The sequence below is a fragment of the Dermacentor silvarum genome, chromosome 1 (assembly GCF_013339745.2).
Source record: "Dermacentor silvarum isolate Dsil-2018 chromosome 1, BIME_Dsil_1.4, whole genome shotgun sequence".
In the NCBI taxonomy this organism is placed as follows: domain Eukaryota; kingdom Metazoa; phylum Arthropoda; class Arachnida; order Ixodida; family Ixodidae; genus Dermacentor; species Dermacentor silvarum.
In genome coordinates, this window is record NC_051154.1 from 451010691 (window position 1) to 451025344 (window position 14654).

Below are 14654 nucleotides of genomic sequence, written 5' to 3' on the forward strand. Positions count from 1 at the left end.
TCAAGGACGACGGTGTCGTAGTTGGTGATGAAAAGTTTTTTATTATTTCTTGTAAGAAAAAAGTTAGTGCCAGCGCGAAGGTTTAGGAAAAATATTGTATAGGAAATGGTTCAGCAGACGGCCGTTGCGGCTTATGAAAAACAATATTCTCGGCCGCAGTGACGGTTTCTCAGCAAAGTGCTGCAGTGCTTTTCATCGGCACGTGCTGTCAATGCTCTTGCCGTGAATACCGGCTCATGAACAACGTCCCGAACCTCTGCTCGGTAGCGATGGATGGGGCAAACTCTCGACGGCGTGGCCGACCCCGGAAAGAACAAGGCGAAGAGAAAGTGAAGTACAGGTCAGTCTCTCGAGGTAGACAGAGAGAGAATTGTTGACACGTTTAGAAAGGAGGAAACTTGAAGCAGTGGGCGCTGACGGACTGTAAATTGCGGACTGTACTTCATACCGACGAGCACACCTTTTCCTTTTTGGATGCCGCACTGAACTGTTGCGACACGGAAGGCCATCTTTAATCGATGAGAAAGATTGCCTCAGTGGGTGCTGCTCTGGTTATAAACAAATTTCCATAATTCAATTAACGTATTTCTTTAAACCGTTTTACAATAAACAGCAATACATTTTCCTGTTTTATTCAGTTACAGCCGTCCCAGTATAACTGAATTAGTAGAGTCGTGAGCAAGCGCTAACTGGGCACAAGGCTTTCCAGGCAGATTAAAAGAGAATAAAGAGTTAGGTTAAATATGGGGTTTTCGTGCATCACCATGATATAGTTATTAGACATGCCGTAGTGGGATTGCCCATTGCAGCTCCATTGCAGCTACAGATAGGCTATTGTGCGCTCCATTGCAGCTACTGTGCGCTCCATTGCAGCTACAGATAGGGATCACACAAGAAAGCGCGGAGGATCTGCAAGAAGGTTTGGGCCAGACATCGCTAGCACTGTTTGTGATATAGTGGATGAAAATCCGGCATTTACGCTCAATCAAATACTGACAACACTATCTGAAATGTACCAAGGACTTCAAGTGAGCACGTCTATATATTACCGACTGCTCGATGATCACTGCTACACCCTGAAGCTTGTGCCACTCCCAGACCAGCTGATCGTAACCGGAGCCACGTGAAGCGTGTGACCGCAGAGACTATGCGCAATGGCTCCAAAATCAAACTTCAAATCTCACCCAAATTTATGTCGATGAGACAAATTTCAATGTCTGGTGTGCCAGAAGCTTCGCCAGGGCAAACCGCGGAACACCAGCTGTTCGAATGGTGCCTAGCACGAAGGGTGCAAAATAAACATTATAGCGTGTATGTCTGCAGATGGATTAATTACTTCTCTGGAAGGCAGTAGATAAAGTTCATTGGCTAGTATTCAATGAATTCTTGCTGAAGCCTCGAAGCAAGTTCAACAAAATGACCCCACCAGCCACGCCGTATTCATTTTTGACAACTCACCGGCCCACCATCGCGCTGAAAAATGCCACCCCCTCGCAAGCATGACACACTCTGTGAAGAATCTGCCACCCTACAGCCCCTTCTTTAATCCTATTGAAGAGATGTTTTCAAAGTTCAAGTGGCATGTTAAAGCTTTTCTGAGCGAGCGCCACCAAGAATTGCTCACTACTCCATCGGACATGACAAAGAAAGACCACCGACGGGCCATGCTCATCGAGGCAGCCGTACACTCCATGCAGCGAGTACAAAGTGCGGACTGTGCTTCATACGACGAGCACAACCTTTCCTTTTGGGATGCCGCACTGAAACTCTTGCGACATGTGAAGGCCATCTTTAATCGATGACAAAGATTGCCTCAGTGAGTGCTGCTCTGGTTATAAACAAATTTTCTGTATTCAATTACCGTATTTCTTAAACCCTTTACAATAAACAGCAATACATTTTGCTATGTTTCATTTTCAGTTACAGCCGTTCCCAGTATAACTGAAATAGTAGAGTAGTGAGCGATGCGCTAACTGGGCACATGGCTTCCCGGCAGATTAAAGAGAATAAAGAGTTAGCTTAAATATGGGGTTTTTCGTGCAGCACCATGATATATTTATTAGACATGCCGTAGTGGGCGATAATGAAATGATTTTGACTACCTGGCGTTTTTCACAGTGGACTTCAATCTAAGTATACGAGCGTTGTCAAATTTCGCCCCTTCGAAATACGGTCGCCGAGAGCGCGGTCAAACCCGCGACTTCGAGCTCAGCAGCGCAAACCCATATTTATTGTGTGCACCGCTGCGAGTCAAAAATCACAAGCAAAGGTGTCTTTTTCTTTCTCAGGCTTTACGTGCCAAACCAGTTCTGATTATGAGGCACGCCGTAGTGGAGGGCTCCGGATTAATTTTGACCACCTGGGGTTCTTTAACGTGTGCTACAATGCAAGCACACGGGCGTTTTTGCATTTCGCCTCCATTGAAATGCGGCCGCCGCGGCCAGGATTCGATCCCGCTACCTCGTGCTCAGCAGCGCAACGCCTTAGCTGACTGAGCTATCCCGGCGGGTAAGCAAAGGTGTCCTTGCACGCAGAGGTAACGATGAAGGTACAGTGCTCGCCGATTGAAAGGTAATTAACGCTCCGAGGGCATCGCTGCGAACTATTTTTGCACCATCTATGAGCCCTCGGTCCACCGAGCAGAAACATTGTTGTTAGCGATCATAGCCAGAGCCTTTGCGACGAATTTGATACCCCGTTGTTGACTGATGGCGCAAAAAGCGCCAACCGCCATGCGGCGCGATTATGGCGTTTAAGTTGCTGAGCACCGTACAGTCCGTTCTGCCGGAAAGGAAGTATACGATACAGGGTGTCCCAACTACCATGCCCCAAGATTTAAAACTATGCAAATGATACGTAGGTGGAGAGAGCCAAGGTAATCTGGCTTGCCGTCGCTTGGAGATACTCATATTATTTTTGCATTCTGCCTAATTACATAATTAGTATTAATTATTCAACTTGTGAAACATAAAAATTAGTTGAAAAGTTTCAATGATAAAATTACAGAGCAACATGAAAAACTGCAAATAGTGCTTTTTGTTGCTCCATACGTGCTACATAAAAATGTTTTCACAGCGTGTAAGAAGCTCGCGAATACACTCAAAGTGCCTCGAGCGGCCAGTCACTGCCGAAATTTTGCGTGTATTCGGGGCTTCTTTGATGCTAGGAAGAACACATTTATGCAGCATGTACTGAGCAATAGAAAGATCCTGACTCGGCTACAGAAAAAGCTGAGGCAAGTTTCCACTCGGTCGCGCAAAGCTTAGGCACAGCGAAGCTTACTGGCTGCTACTGATAGGTAAGAACTTCGTGCTGCTAGGTCTCAACTTGGTTTAACTTAACTACGCATGTAGGAAGGTATTCTCGAGCGATCATTTTCGGAGGTACCTTCCCTTCGCGACATTTCGCGTGACTAGCATAGGACGCGTAGGCGCCGACGAGCGACAGCGCTCCTGGCATACCCTAAATGCAGGCAGGCTAACCAAGCTTTGTACAGTGCGAACAGCACTGTCGCTTGCCGACGCCGAACGCGTTGGCGACATTTCGCGTGACTAGCGCTGGACGCGTCGACGCCTACGAGCGACAGCGTTCCTGGTATGCCACAAACACAGGCAGGCTAACGAAGATTGGCACAGTGCCACGAACGCTGCTGCTTGCAGCCGCCGAACGCCTTGGAGGCTAGCCGTTCGATATCAATCGACCAGCTTCGCTGTGTCTTGAGCTTTGCGCGGCCTAGTGCAAGCTTTCGCCTTTTTTAGATGCGAAGCATCTTATGCTCGGGGCTATGTCACTCCCTCCCTCCATACCTCCCTCCATCCATTCAACCGCCGTGCGTCCACACTCCTACTCCGCATGCGCATCCTCCTCCCCCTCCTCTCCTTCTCATCTCCTCTCCTCTCGGCATTCCTCCTCTCCTCCCCGATGCTCCTCTCCTCTCCGGATTGCGCAACGAATGGCGAGAAAAAAATTGCAGCAGCACCAACGAGGCAACGCGCAGAGCTGCTGCCGACGCCGCCCGCGTTTCTCCGTGTCCCCGAGTTCGCGCCGAACGCTCACGGTGTCCGTGAATGCAGCAGGCACCTCTGGCGTCGGCTCGGCAGGTTTCGACCAGCCACAGCTTGGCGTCACCGTCACAGCCACAGCTTGACGTCACCGGGGAGATAAAATTTAGAGCCGCCACGACCGCGGCAGAACTCTCGTTGACTCTGTGGCGAGTACATATACCTTGACATGGGACGGGAAACCATCTCCCGCTCAAGCTAACCATCTCCCCACAGCTTCGCATCCACACATGGTTTCCTTTAGCGGGAGCTGGAGTAATTTTTTTTCCTGGTTCAGCGCGCCGCGGAGAGAAGAGAGGCGGGGGTCGGAAAAGCAGGGAGCTGGCGAGGAGTCCTTCTTTGGTTTGTCATGGCTACCACGGCTACGCACGACAAATTACGGCTGGCTTAAAAAGCTTCGCTGTTAAAAAAATAAATATAACCATCTCTTCCAGTTCAGTCAGTGCGCCCTAATTACGCGCAAATCAGCACAGCATTCCGAGTAACGAGAACTTTACAACAATTCGAATAGCAGCGTTAATGTGTTAAGAGCAACTAACGAAACCAGAATTGGCACATATTTCAGTCTTTCTGTGCGTGGGCGACGAAACAAAAAAAATAATTATGCCAAGCTTTACCAATTAAGTTCTATGACTACCACCTGCTCTCAAGGTAAATTCCTTTTGCCGTGATATCCATGTCAATCGGTTCAGCAGTCAGTCAAATTCGATGCCGAGTTACGTGAAGTCGCGTCACGCGCTTTTCTTCTCGGTTTCCGTCATTTAACGTGGCAACAGTAAGAGTGTCTGTTCGATTCCCGTTTGTTTATATGTTGTATGTTCCTGAATCTCCCAATGGCTGTTGAAAGTTTTGAGGTCTGGTGGTACTGCTTTATTTGTGGTCTGACGTGCTTTGTGTGGGTGCAAACGCAGAGCTTCCTCGAAGCCTGTTCGTTTGATATCCATGTCAGTATGGTTGGGAATGACCCATGAGAGCGTAACGAATAATACGTGATGTCACGTAACTCTCTTTCACGTTGTTTGAAGTATGGGACGTGTGTACCATCGCAAAGCTTCTTCGAAGCCAGTTCGTTGGATATCCATGTCAATATGGTTTGGAATCACGCATGGACCAGCGAATTATACGTGAGGTCACGTGACACCTTTTACCCACCTGGTTTGACAGTCGTTACGTGTGTACCATCGCAAAGCTTCTTCGAAGCCCGTTCGTTTAATATCCATGTCAATATGGTTGGAAATCACGCATGGACCAGCGAATTATACCTGAGGTCATGTGACACCTTTTTCCCACCTGGTTTGACATTCGTTACGTGTGTACCATCGCAAAGCTTCTTCGAAGCCTGTTCGTTGGATATCCATGTCAATATGGTTGGGAATCACGCATGGGCCAGCCAAAGATACGTGAGGTCACGTGACACTTTTTCCCACCTGGTTTGACGTTCGTTTCGTGTGTACCATCGCAAAGCTTCTTCGAAGCCCGTTCGTTTGATATCCATGTCAATATGGTTGGGAATCACGCATGGACCAGCGAATTATGCGTGAGGTCACGTGACACCTTTTTCCCACCTGGTTTGACGTTCATTACTTGTGTACCATCGCAAAGCTTCTTCGAAGCCCGTTCGTTTGATATCCATGTCAATATGGTTGGGAATCACGCATGGGCCAGCGAAAGATAAGTGAGGTCACGTGACACCTTTTCCGCACCTGGTTTGACGTTCATTACGTGTGTACCATCGCAAAGCTTCTTCGAAGCCCGTTCGTTTGATATCCATGTCAATATGCTTGGGAATCACGCATGGGCGAGCGAAAGATAAGTGAGGTCACGTGACACCTTTTCCGCACCTGGTTTGACGTTCATTACGTGTGTACCATCGCAAAGCTTCTTCGAAGCCCGTTCGTTTGATATCCATGTCAATATGGTTGGGAATCACGCATGGGCCAGCGAATGATACGTGAGGTCATGTGACACCTTTTTCCCACCTGGTTTGACATTCGTTACGTGTGTACCATCGCAAAGCTTCTTCGAAGCCCGTTCGTTTGATATCCATGTCAATATGGTTGGGAATCACGCATGGGCCAGCGAATTATACGTGAGGTCACGTGACACCTTTTTCGCACCTGGTTTGACGTTGGTTACGTGTGCACCATCGCATAGCTTCTTCAATTGCTGTTCGTTTGATATCCATGTCAATATGGTTGGGAATGACCCATGAGGGCCTCAAGAAAGTTAGGTTATGGTACGTGACTCTTTTTCATGTGGTTTGAAGTATGCTTCGTAGCGTATGAAGTCAATTTCAGTTACGTTTGGTCTGCGCAAAATTATAACATTTCGTCGTTATTTTGAACTTCTTATGCACCCCGCAAGTGGACCTACACTTTGGATTAAATTCACTGGCGTAAGGATTAAAATACTTGGCGCGTAGATTAAATTAGTTGGCGCGTACATTAAATGTGTGGCGCGTGGATTAAATTGACTGGCGCTTGGATTAAAATAGCTAACGTTCGGATTAATTTCACCGGGAAAACCTGTAGTAGTAACTTCGTTAACACCTAATGTAGTTGTGACATCTTTAGCATTATTTGTGTTAGTGCGTGTAACTACTAAATACGGTCTGCGGAAAGGCTCTAGCAACTACTTTAATGGCTAGCATATCTGAACTTTTCAGCACATTTTCTGTTGATGTGCCTGTGACCACTGAAGTGAGCCCGCAGCAGTCCTGATAACTTCCGTAGTGGCCTCACCGTGAGTTCTTAAGTTTTCTTGCTAGCCAAAGTGCGTTTGTAAACTTTTTAATTGCACTTTTTACTGGCCATGTTGCGTCATAACCTCTAATGGGTGAGTTTGTATGATCAAATTACTGAAAAAAAAAATTAAACTATGGGGTTTTATGGGCCCAAACCACGATCTGATTAGGCACGCCATAGCACGCCGATCTGATTAGGCACGACATGGAAATTCCCCACTCCGGAAATTTGGACCACCTGGGGTTCTTCAACGTGCAGCTAAATCAGTACGTGGGTGTTGTCGCATTTCGCCCCCATCGAAATGCGGCCGCCGTGGCCGGGATTCGATCCCACGACCTTGTGCTCTGCAGCCTAACACCATAGCCGCTGAAAAACCACGGCGTGTTCAAATTACTGAGTCCTATTTGTTTGCATTGATGTGATTTACTGAAAACTGCCGAGTACATTTGAAAGTTGATCTTGTTATTTTCCTGCAGCCGTTTTATTGAAATAAATGTTGTTCTTTTAAAGATATTGTCAAATGATTCAGCAGACTGCAGAACTTAGTTCTGTAGCTTTGTTGCTGTTGCAGGCCTGCTGCATTTAATCGCATACTATTAACAAAATAAGCTATGTCTAGCTTGCATGTCCTGACTGATTATAGTCTGTACTATATGTTTTGATTTAATGCATTTTTATCCAGTTCTATATAATGTAATGGTTTACCGTAGCAAGGAATTACTTGCAGAGCGCAGCTAAGCACTGTGCATAAAATTCCCTGCTACGGTAAACTAATATATTAAATAGAACTTCACAAAAATGCATTAAATCAAAACATCTAGTATAAACTATCAGTCAGGACATGCAAGCTATACGTAGCTTACTTTGTTGGTTTGATGATTGATTGATTGTTGGAGTTTTTTGGCGCAAGGGCCAGATGCGGCCAAAGAGCGCCAAGGCGATGATAATGACGTGTCAGTGGTACATGAATGGTGAATTAGAAGGTGTGGATAAAACAGATGTGGCATGGCTGTAAAGAGGCCTAAAATAGTCGCTGTAAAATGCGTAAAATCTATAGGTACTAAGAATATGGCAATGACTAATGAAGTGTGCTATGGATACGAGGGATGCATTGTGAAAGATTGATGATATACTAAGATATGTCAGAGGCTAAACTGAACTATTATCACAGTGGCATCCTCTTGAGAGAGGATGCATTACGTATTTCTTGGGCTGATAACATGCAAGACAACATCATTCAAAAAAGCGAGGACTGCTTTGGTAGTGAAAAGCGGTTCTTTGCCAAGAAACATAGCAGGATGAAGAGGGATAGAACAGCGGTATGCCAGAGGAAAATGTTTCTTCCTCTCTCTCTCGGCTTCCCTACATTCCAGGAGGACGTGAAGAACGGTGAGCCTCTCGCCACATCTACCACAGGTTGGAGGATCATTACCACTCAATAGAAAATTGTGGGTACCATATGTGTGTCCTATTCTGAGGCGACAGAATAGGACATCAGTTCGCCGTGTTTTTGATGCAGAGGGCCAGAAACCTAACTGTGGCTTAATCAAGTGAAGCTTATTATTTGTTTGCGCATCCCACAAACGTTGCCAGTAGCTTCGCAGTTTCTTCCGCAAGAAAGGTTTCAAATCTGTTACAGGGACAGCAGCGGTAGGATTAATAGCGTGCGATGTTATTGATGTGGCCATTTGATCGGCAAGAACATTACCCTCGATGTCTCTATGCCCAGGCACCCAGCATATTATGATTTGTTGTTTAGATGCATAAACAGAGCAGATCAGTGAGTAGAGGTTCATAATTACAGGGTGTTTATGTTTTTGCGGCATCATTAACGCTTTAACAACGCTTAAAGAGTCGGTAAATATTACAGCCTTTTGGAGTTTCAATCTATCAATGTGTTTCACCGCCGATAGTACTGCATAGGCCTCTGCCGTAAAGATGCTTGTGTGGGGATAAAGTACATCGGATTCCAAGAAGGACGGACCGACTGCCGCATAGGAAACGCCAGCATGTGACTTTGATGCGTCTGTGTAAAATTCAGGGCAAGAGTATTTTGACTTTAGTTCTAAAAAGTGCATTTGAATGTGTGCATCTGGCGCGTGTTTTGTGACTTCAATAAACGATGTGTCACATTCAACCAGCTGCCACTGCCAAGGCGGTAGCAGCTTCGCTGGAGGCATTAGGCAATGTTCAAGTAGTGCAGCACCCATTTCTTCACTGAGCTTTCTCACGCGTAGCGAGAAGGGCTGCTTCGCTGTTGGTCGATTATTAAATAGTGTGGCAGATGTGGTATCGTTTATGGTAAAATAGGTAGGATGTGTACGGTTTGAATTTATTTTAAGGAAATATGTAAAGCTGGCATAAGTCCTCTGAAGGTGGAGCGACCACACGTTCGCTTCCACATAAAGGCTTTGTACGGGGCTTGTCCTGAAGGCCCCAGTCGCGAGGCGGATTCCTAAATGGTGAACAGGGTCCAACATTTTTAAGGCGCTGGGTGCAGCAGACTGGTAAACTATCGCCCCGTAGTCAAGTCGTGAGCCGACAAGGCACCTGTACAAGTTCAAAATGCATTTCCTGTCACTGCCCCATGTTGTACGCGACAGCAGCTTCAATAAGTTCATTGTTTTCAGGCACTTAGCCTTCAAATATTTGATGTGCGGAACGAATGTGAGTTTTGAGTCCAATATGATGCCTAGAAACTTGTGCTCTTTGCTTACAGGTAATGTGGTACCAGACAGCTCAATAGCAGGGTCTGGTACTATTCCTCTCTTATTAGTGAAAAGGACGCATGTGCTTTTCTGTGGGCTCAACCTAAAACCGTTTTCATCAGCCCATTTAGCCACTTTATTTAAGCCATGCTGGACATGTCGTTCGCAGACAGCAAAGTTGCACGATTTAAAACCAATCTGGACATCATCTACATATACAGAGTAGAACATCGTTCGTGGAATAGCCGCGCGTAGAGAATTCATTTTCACAATAAACAGTGTACAGCTAAGCACACCGCCCTGCGGGACACCAGTTTCCTGGGTGAAAGACCTAGACAAGGCCTGGCCCACCCTTACACGAAAGGTACGGTTAGAAAGGTAGCTTTGCAGAGTACTCAACATGTTGCCGCGGACACCCATAGCGGAAAGGTCTCGGATAATACCGAAGCGCCATGTGGTGTCATATGCCTTCTCTAAATCAAGAAATACGGAGAGAAAAAACTGTTTGTGTATAAAGGCATCCCTTATGATTGCCTCGATGCGGACAAGGTGGTCTGTAGTCGACCTACCTTCCCGGAAGCCACATTGGTAAGGATCTAGTATTCCGTTGCTTTCTAGGACACAGATTAGGCGCCGGTTAATCATCTTTTCGAAGAGCTTGCACAGACAGCTTGTCAAAGCAATGGGTCTGTAGCTACTAGGTAAGGACGGGTCCTTGCCCTGTTTAAGTATGGGGATTACTATAGCCTCTTTCCAAGAAGATGGAATGGAACCAGCAGCCCACATGACATTAAAAAGAGAGAGAAGTGTCTTTTGTGTTTCAGGGTGTAGGTGCTTGATCATTTCATACATGATACGGTCAGCACCTGGTGCCGAACCGTTGCAACAAGCAAGAGAAGCTTTAAGTTCAGCTAAACTGAACGGGCAGTTGTAATGTTCATTTCGGGCACATTTCCGATCGAGGGGCTGTCGCTCTGCGCGTTCTTTGAACCTCAGGAATGTTTGTGTATAATGAGATGCACTGGAGACATATTCAAAGTGTTCGCCCAGACAGTTTGCCTGATTCTCCAGGCCATCTCCTTGGGTACTCACTAAGGGCAGCGGGTTCGTCTCACGGCCCTTTAATTTATTCACCCTGTTCCATACTTTTGCCTCGTCTGTGTAGGAATTTATTCCAGAAATGTACCTCTCCCAACTCTCTCTCTTGGCACGTCGACGTGTCCTTCTGCCTTGCGATTTAACCTGTTTGAAATTAATAAGATTTTCGGCAGTAGGAGAATCGCGAAGCAATCCCCAAGCTTTGTTTTGATTTTTGCGGGCTTTACGACATTCTTCGTTCCACCAAGGAATGCGGCGCTTCTGAGCCAGTCCACTAGTTTGTTTAATACATTTTGTAGCAGCGTCAATAATAAAACCAGTTAGATATGCTACGGCGTCGTCCACGTTAAGAGCAACAATGTCATCACGGCCTAAGTGTGTTAGCTCTCGGAACAGTTCCCAGTTCGCCGAGTCCATATTCCATCGAGGAGGTGGTGACAAGCATCCATCTCGTTTCGTTGAGTTCAACATAATTGGGAAGTGGTCGCTTCCATAGGGGTTCTTGAGGACGGACCACTCCAGGTATGGCATTAGAGTGCTCGACACTATGCTTAAGTCTATGGACGAGTATGTGTTATGTGTAATACTGTAGTACGTAGGTTCTTTCTTGTTCAATACACATTCACCTGAAGAAAACAGAAAATTTTCTATAAGGCGCCCTCGCGCATCGCAACGAGAGTCGCCCCACAGGGGGCTATGAGCGTTAAGGTCACCAGCGACTATGTATGGCGGAGGAAGTTCATCGATGAAGCTCTGAAATTCTGTTCTGGAAAGCTGATGGGAAGGGGGAATGTAGATGGAGCTAATTGTGACTAGTTTACCAAACAACACTGCTCGGACAGCAACTGCCTCAAGGGACGTTCGGAGGCTTAATTGCTGACATGCAACGCCCTTATCGACCATTACGGCCACACCCCCTGACGAGGCGACAGCGTCGTCGCGGTCTTTGCGGAAAGTGACATATTGCTTTAAAAAGTTCGTCTGTGTTAATTTTAGGTGTGTTTCTTGTACACACATCACCTTTGGACTGAATTTGCGGAGGAGTTCTTTAACATCGTCAAGGTTACGTAGAAGTCCTCTCACGTTCCATTGTAATACTTGGGTATCCATAATGGAAAAGAAGTTGGTGATGTGTGTACAGAAAGAAAGAAGTTAGTTCACGAGACCTTTCCAGGCCCCGTGATGCGTGGTTTTCCTTTCTTCCCGGTGCGCTCCAGGGAGCTGCACCGTTCTTTGGGCGTCTGAGACGCCGGTGGTCTGCTTGTGTCCATCACCTCGTCTGAGGCGGTGGACAGTGCCCGCTCAGCGGGGATGTTCGCGGGGGTTTCAGGCCGAACTGCACGGGCAGTGGCCCTGGGTCCAGCAGGCCCGCGGGTCTGCTGGCCCTCCTTGGCAGGGGGCGGAACAGCGCTGGCTGCTCCAGCCGGGGGGGCTGATGGCGTGACCGCCGTCACACTCCGTGTGACTTGGGCAGCCGCCGAAAGATGTGGCGCTGCCCCCCGGCGCGCCACATCGGAATATGAAGGACTGGACTGGTTATGGAGATAGAAACGCCTACGTGCCTCTGGGAAAGATAGGTTCAGTTTGACTTTCAGTTCTATAATTTGTTTCTCTTTTTTCCACGAGGGGCACGATCGCGAGTAGGCGGGGTGATCTCCTTCACAGTTGGCACAGCGGGTTGCTGAAGTGCAGATGTCAGAAGCGTGTTCATTTGAACCACACTTAGCACAAGTAGCGCGCCCTCGGCAGTTTTGCGACCCATGCCCAAAACGCTGACACTTGAAGCATCGACGCGGATTTGGGATGTATGGCCTGACACGAAGCTTGCAGTAGCCGGTTTCAATTGATTCTGGTAGATTGCTAGTTCCGAAAGTAATGATAATGTGCTTGGTAGGTATTTGCTTGTCATCTCGCCTTAATGTTATCCTCTGCACCTTGACTACGTTCTGGTCTTGCCATCCTTCAAGTAGTTCGCTTTCACTTAGTTCAAGGAGATCGTCCTCCGAGACGACACCGCGCACTGTGTTCATTGACCTGTGGGGGCCCACAGACACGGGGATGTCTCCAAACGCCACAAGTTTCGAAAGCTTGTCGTACTGTGCTTTGTCGCGAACTTCTAGAAGAAGATCGCCGCTTCCCATCTTCGTTACTTTATAGCCTGGGCCGATTGCTTCCTTGAGACATTTGGCTACAACAAATGGCGAGATCATTCGGACTGTCCTAGTTTCATGCTGGCTGTGTATGACGTGATACTTCGGGAAAGACTGCTGTGGTTTCAAAAAGAAATTAAAACTTTCATCGGTGCGCCCCCTTTTCAGGGAGCGATCAGGAAGTGGGGGAAAAGGATTTGCCATATGAAATTGCTAAATTCGGCGGCGATGGTAGCCACCCACCACCGAGCCCAACAAGGGGACGCTACAAGGATGGAATGCTTGCAGACGCCAGCCATGCATCGCCGCTATAACCTAATATAAAATACCCAAGGTTGGATAGCTACACCAGGTTAACCCTTGCCGCCCAGAAATTCGGAAGTGAGAAGAAGTGACTAGAAGACAGGACAGATGGAAAAGTGAGAGAGAAAGACAAAAGATTGAAGAGGGGGACAGGAAAAGGCGACTGCCGATTTCCTCCAGGTGGGTCAGTCTGGAGGTGCCGTCTATGTGAAGCAGAGGCCGAAGAGGTGTGTTGCCTCTGCCGGGGGGCCTTAAAGGTCCAAACACCCGGCATCGGCTCAACCTCCAGGATCCCCCTTTCCCCAGACACGGCAAAGCCACGCACGGCTACGCGTGGGAGGGTCCAACCCCCGTGTGCTCAGGTACGTGGTGGCGCAACTCACCAAACGCCTGCTTGCGCAGACGCCCCTGCGGGGGACTTTGTTGGTAGTATGTGGGTAAATGCAGCAGGCCTGCTGCACGGCTAGGGCACATTCTGTGGAATATCTGTATTATGTTAGTTTATGATCAATATGAACGTCCTGTGGATGTCCTAAATCCACAAACAAATGTCCACAAACGTCCTTTGCATGATCACTAGATCAAGGTGTCCCAGAAGCATCCTACATCGTGACAAAAACGTCTTTGGGACGTACTCAGGATGACGCAATAAGAAATGTCCATTTTGTTACGAGGAAAAAAGACGCTTGACAATATATTTACACAATATACACAACGGGCAGAAGACAGGCATACAAGACGAAGCCCGCGCGCACAACTCTCGGCGATCGTGGTATTCTTCAGTCTTGTCATGATTGTTCGCTAATGCAGCGTCTCGTAGCATGACCCCCGGCGGCAAAGGCACTGTCCTGGCGCTTGGTAGGTCTGAGTGATACCGCTTCAGTCGAGCGACGTGAACGATATCAGAGGAGGATCACGGTGTGGAGTTATCGAGCGGTTGTATCTTGGAGGTCATGCCTGTCACTTGACGCAAGACGCAATATGGGCCTGAATACGGCGAAATCAGCGTCTCACAAAGACCAAGTCGCCAAGCTGGTTTTCAAAGAAGCACGAAGTCACCAGGGTTAAAGTGGACATCATGGTGACGAGCGTTAATATGCGTCGTAGCTTTTCCTGGGAAGTGGTCAGACGCAGGCGTGCAATCTCACGTGCCTCTGCAGCTCCAGATATGGCATCACGAGCATATTGTGACGTATCGAGAATGGCTGGGAGGATCGTGTCAAACGGTAGTTGAGGGTCTCGTCCGTGCAAGAGATAAAATGGGAAGAAACCAGCAGAATCATGGCGGGACGTATTGTAGGCGAATGTGACGAACGGCAGAGCGGCACCCCAGTCCCGGTGGTCGGTAGAGACGTACATAGCAAGAATTTCTGTGAAAGTTCTATTGAGCTGCCCTGTGAGGCCGTCCGTCTCAGGATGATACGCCTTTATAAACTTAAGCTTTGTAGCGCAGGTGTGCAAGATGTCCTGGATAACCTGTGAGAGAAAGTAGCAGCCCCGGTTGGTAAGGAGTTGTCGAGGAGCGCCGTGGTGACGTATCACAGCTTCGAGAAGGAAGTCAGCGACGTCAGTTGCACAACTGGTAGGGAG